This window comes from Zingiber officinale, chromosome 2B (assembly GCF_018446385.1).
Source record: "Zingiber officinale cultivar Zhangliang chromosome 2B, Zo_v1.1, whole genome shotgun sequence".
Taxonomy (NCBI): domain Eukaryota; kingdom Viridiplantae; phylum Streptophyta; class Magnoliopsida; order Zingiberales; family Zingiberaceae; genus Zingiber; species Zingiber officinale.
The window spans coordinates 4,334,980-4,340,979 of NC_055989.1; positions in this window are offsets into that span (position 1 = coordinate 4,334,980).

Consider the following 6,000-nt stretch of genomic DNA (forward strand, 5'->3'; position numbering starts at 1 on the left):
CAAGACTTCGTCTTGGATTAGCAGTGCGGGAAAAAATAGAAACTCTAAGTTGGTGTTGTACCAATTTAGATTTTAAGTGCAACGGGAAAAAATCTTCCAAAAAGATAATAATATCAGTTTGGAATTAAAAAAAATTTTTCACCCCCTGTCTGATTGGTGGTTGCACCAAATCAGAGCGGTACCTGCTCTGATACCACTTGTAAGACCGTTGGATTCGATAGAGGGGGGGGGTGAATATCGATTCGATAAAGATGAGTATAAACGCAGCGGAAAACTAAAATAGACACAGGTGTTTTTTACTTCGTTCGGAGCCTGTGACGACTCCTACTCGAAGGCCCGTACTCCGTGAGTACTTTCGTTGGGCAATCACTATCAATTCGAATGAAGATTACAAATAAGTACAAGAATTGACAGAAATAAAATACCGACAAGAGAAGAAGAGTTAGACTTTAAGAAAGCGCTTTGTCGGAATAGCCTCGTGGCGTCGCAGGAGCGTAGAGCAGCAGAGCAAGCAGTAAGTTCTCAGTGAAGACTTGATGTCTTTGAAGCTCCTACCTGGGGCTTCTTTTATATGCTGTCCCAGGCGCCTGGATCCCTTCCGGGCGCCTGGAACGTGACGTAGCTGCACCCATGAGCTCCGGGCGCCCGGATCCCCTCCGGGCGCCCGGACCACCTTGTTTCAGAAAGCTCCTTTTTCCTGCAAAACAGGGTTAGTCCGAGGCAAATATGTATCCTGTAAAACAGATTGTTAGCACAGTTAAAGTTCAATAGATGGATAAGAAAGAGTATGACTTAGATTCCGTCTTTCCGAGACCGGAATCTAGTCACGATCTCGACTTAGACATCCGAAATGGATCTAAGCCGGATCGACGCCTAATGTCCCCTTCCCGGGAACGCGTCCTCACAGTCACTCCCTTCCAGTGACTTACCTCACTTACCTGCCAGACGTCCGGTCAGCCCGTCGACCCGTCTGGACTTCTCGCCAAGCGTCCGGTCAGCCCGTCGACCCGCTTGGACTTCTCGCCAGCTATCCGGTCAGCCCGTCGACCTAACTGGACTTTTCCTGCACACTTGATAAAAGTGTCAGACAACAACAAACCTAACTTAACCTGATTTGTCATTCATCAAAACCTGAGTTAGACCGTTAGTGCTAACCGCACCAACAATACATTCATCATCCGAAGAGTCATTCATGAATCCTCCAATATTCATGCTCCAGATGACCATACATTAGATTATAAGTCCAATTAATTTGATTGCAAGGTTGTAAACAGTCCTTGAGGGCTATTGATAGTGATTCCAGTACGTACTGGAAAATAATGGAACAAACCTATGAAACAGCTATCAAGGGATTCACTTCAACTTTCCTAAACCAAAGAAGAAACAGATGGATTACAAAAGAAAACAATTTGCACCATCAAACTGAAACTTATAATAAGCCTTAATAAATTAATGAAAAAAGAATTGTTTAGAAGTTCACTGAGAAACATATGAAAATACAACAAATGCAACTGCAAAAAAAAATTAAAAAACTAGTATCCAATTAACTTTTTTTTATACTTTCAGATCAAAAGGTCAAATTTATATACTTTGGTTCATGTTCAAGCAAGAGGATAACAATCTCATCGACAGTTAGTATTTCCTTTTAATATAGAACACTAAAAAGAAGGAATATCAATGATGAAACAAACCTGAAAATGCGAGCTACTGAGGCAGCGAGCAATCTGCTTGAACAAGGTAATCATGCAGCGTTGGAACTCTGTCGTGAGCATCAAAGACCAAATATTACCAAATATTAAGATCACTGACAAACCAAATAATACCTTATTTTTAACAGCTATCTAGAGGATCTGGCTGTTTGGCTTGAAGCTGGTTCAAAGAAGACAAATCAAATATACAAATACTAAGATGAAAGCATAATGAAGTAGTTAACTTTTTCTACTTTACCCGATTATAAGATCTACTTCTTGCTCAGTATTTTGCTGCACGAGTAATTATTAGAAAAACAAACCCAATAGTGGAACAAAAGCTAGATAAAGAAACTAGATAATTTACACTGACAGAACTTTACAGAATAACATATAATACAGTGCTTTGTACTTGCATATTAATCCAGAAAACATCCTTTCACCTAAGTGACAATTTTTCCAAAACATCATCATTCACAAAACATCATCATTCACTAAAAATTTTCACAAGTTTTTAAACTTCAGTGACAACTTTTCTTTGGGGTCAACTGCTCAAGGTCGATCTGGTAACTATGCACTGCATCAAAAAAATTGGCATTAACTATGATTCCACCAAAAAAAACCACCATTCCATGAACTTAAATCTAAATAGAATTATGACAACTATCATTCCATACCTATTCATAAATATGATCTTGTATGCACTCCGCCAACTCGGACCGAACCTCATCAATTTGTTCACGAGAGTACCCTATTTTTGTGAACTGTGAGCATACACAATTTATGTTAATGGAAAAAATAATCAACACTGATCACTTTGCAATTTTAAATAGTTTATGTCAAATAATTTGAGATAAGCTAAATAATGTTACTATTAATTGCAGCGAATCTCTCTCAATAGTCTCAACTTCTTCAATAATTTCTCTCATAAATCGCATCACAAAAAAACCACATTGTTTCGCATCCGGTTGTTGAGGAGCCTATATATAGTAATTAGAGTCAAATTGTTAATGAAAATTATACACATTACAATATATGTTAAACAAAAGTACACATACCTTAACTACTTCCCACTTAACATTTTTCCTACCTTTCCTTCCCTTGGTTGAATTAAACAATTTTAAGGCCCTTCATACGTTAAGAATATTTGTTAAATAAGATTTTTATTATAATAAATATTTACTAAAAGAAATCTGAACTCACATTTCCATTACGTATTTTGAATCATCATCGCGAATGCGGCAACTTAGGGAATCCAGCAGGTAAATAGCATCCTTGTAAGGTTCAATAACACTAAGATTCCAATGGAAACTAGGCAAATACATAGGATTAGATCATAAAATTGAATAAATTATCGAAAGGAAGCAATTGAAAGTGATGTTTTACTTCTTGCTTACCCGACATTACATGGCACTAACACTAGTTGATCTGTTGATGCACTTGTCAGCTTATCTGCTAAAAGAGTTGCCCTTTGATTCAGGGTTTCAAGCTTAACTGATTTGTCTTGTGCCGTTTTTGCCAGATATGGGAGTTTGTGAGGATTCATAAATCTGAATTTCTTTGTCTTGGTATCTTTCACCATCTTTTTATACAGACACCTATCATTGCAAAGAATACATAATGAATTATGATCGAATAGTTTCAAAAGAAAAAATTTAGAATCTTACAATGAAATCTTCAGAAATGCGACTAATGACAAACGCACGCCAATCTTCTCTTGTAATTTCAAAGCCAACAGGTGGCTCATTCAACTCCTCAGGTTTGTCACGCCTGCTTAAAATAAATTTTTGGGTGAGATGGGTCTTGTATTGCCTCCACTTACTGTTTGCAGACCTCAAACATCCCTTTTTCCACTTTGAGTCAACATTATAAATCAACTGTACATCAAATAAGTGGAAAACATTAATAAGATTAATTAAGACAAACATAAAATATATCTATCATTAGTAGTGAAATATTATAATTGTTAAAACATGCTAACTTGCTTACATTGACTGATTCCCATATTAATTCTTTGACAGCAATTGGGACTTGCTTCCATGTCTTGTATTTAATATTAACCTTTTGCCGAGCCAAGACACCAATGTAACTTTGCATGGCTACAAATTGGTCCTATCTGTTGTTCAAAATTATTGAATGACACCTCATTTCTAATACCTTGCATTCTTTGCTTTGTAATCTTATCCAACTGTGTGCGACCTCTAGAAGTTCTTGAGGAGATAGTGTCTTTGGAATCCAACACTTTATCACCCTCGCAACTCTCTTCACGGGCAGCTGTAATGACTTCTTTACCCTTGTCCAACTTTGCAAGTTGCCCTATTCTCTTACTCTTTCTAGTAGAATCCATTGATATGTAACAACTTAGACTGATCAACATAAGTTTAGTTAGAAACATGCATAAACTCACAGCAAGATGATATATTTACACCAACAAATTCACAACAGTATGAAAAAAATAAAAGATAAAAGCAGAAACTTGCAGCAACATCACAACATATCTGATTCGAATTAAAGTGAGGAATATAACATATTAATATTGTCCACAAATTCATCCTCATAGGTAAATTGTTTACACACTTATATTCAAAAGCAAAAATTCAGCAATTAAATATTGTCAATCCAACTTCCATCACAGTCTTCACGAATACATGGTGGTTCATTATCATCTTCTTCGTCAATATCCATTGATGGTAACCCCTACTAAAACATTGATAGTGGATAGCAGTGTCCTCTAACTCTTCGCCCTTTAGGTATTCAAAGTAGTCTCTGTTTGGTGTTGCAAGTACAACACTCCATAAAGGATCTTCGGGATCTTCAATGTAAAATACTTGCTTTGCTTGGCTTGCCAGGATAAAAGCGTCGATTTGAATCCAAGTCTATTGAGGTTTACCAATGTGAAACCAAGATCATCTACTTTAATGCCGTTATTATGCTCCACCCAATTACATTTAAACATTGGAAGTTGAAATTTATGGTAATCAACTACCCATATTTCTTCTATAACTCCATAAAAACCATATCGACACAATAGGATTTTTATCCTTTGCACTTGCAACTTGCATTGTCTTTGCAACTAAGTTGACTCGGAGTTTTGAACAACTCGTATAGCATCACGCTCTTTTGTAGCATAAGTAACCCCATCAATCAAATAGCTAGAGTATTTTAGTACTTGCTTGTTAGGCCCATGAGCTATCCACATCAATCTTTCTGAAACTTGATGAGTGGAATGGTCAACTACATCAACAACCTAAATTTTTTATGCAATAAAATTTTAATTATGCATAAATATGAAAATGAATGTATGCCAATATGTAATACTAAAGAAACTTACACGATCACGCAACCAAGTAATAAACGTTCGATTATGCTCATCTTGTAACCACTTCTTGGACTTAGCCTTACGAGGAAATCTTGCATTCAAATACGTCATGTGTTCCCTAATCAAATTATTTGGTATAAATAAACCAACAGAATGTAAGCAAACCACATTAAAATATTAATAAGTTAGATACATTACTCGATATAGAGATCAATCTCAACATCATTTGCCAATACATAACGATGTGCTTGCGTCAACTCATCGTGAGTAGTGGAGTAGACTACTGCACCTGATAAAGGCTTAGTAAGTTCTATTTGTCGATGACTTGATGGGATCCCAATTGTGTGCACACTAGACAGATAGTCCGAGCAAAATTCAACGACCTCTTCAGCAATATAAGATTCAGCCATACACCCTTCAGGTCGATTGCGATTTCGCACATAACCTTTCAAAATCTTCATGTATCTTTCAAATGGATACATATACCTATACCAAACCGGTCCACACAGTTTCACCTCCCGCACAAGATGAACACTTAAATGAATCATTATATCAAAAAATGAAGGAAATACTTTTCAAGTAAACACAATATTGTCACAATCTCTCTTTGCATATCATCCATCCTTGAAACATCTATCACTTTATTACATAACACATTGAAGAAGAAACACAAGCGAGTGATAGTGTCTCTAACATGTTTGGGCAAAACACCACGTATCGCCACAGGAAGCAATTGTTGCATTAAAGCGTGGTAGTCGTGTGACTTAAGGCCAATAAGTTTTAAGTCCTTCAACGACACGAGGTTTTTAACATTAGATGAGTAACATGATGGAAGTTGTATTCCAAAAAAAGAATTCAAAATTTTCCTTTTCTCATCCTTACTAAGTGTATAACAGGCTGCTGGCAAAAATGTTTTCTTCTCCCCCATCCTTGGTGCCAAATCTGTCCTGACATTCATTTCCAAAAGGTCTAATCTCGCTGCTACTCCATCCT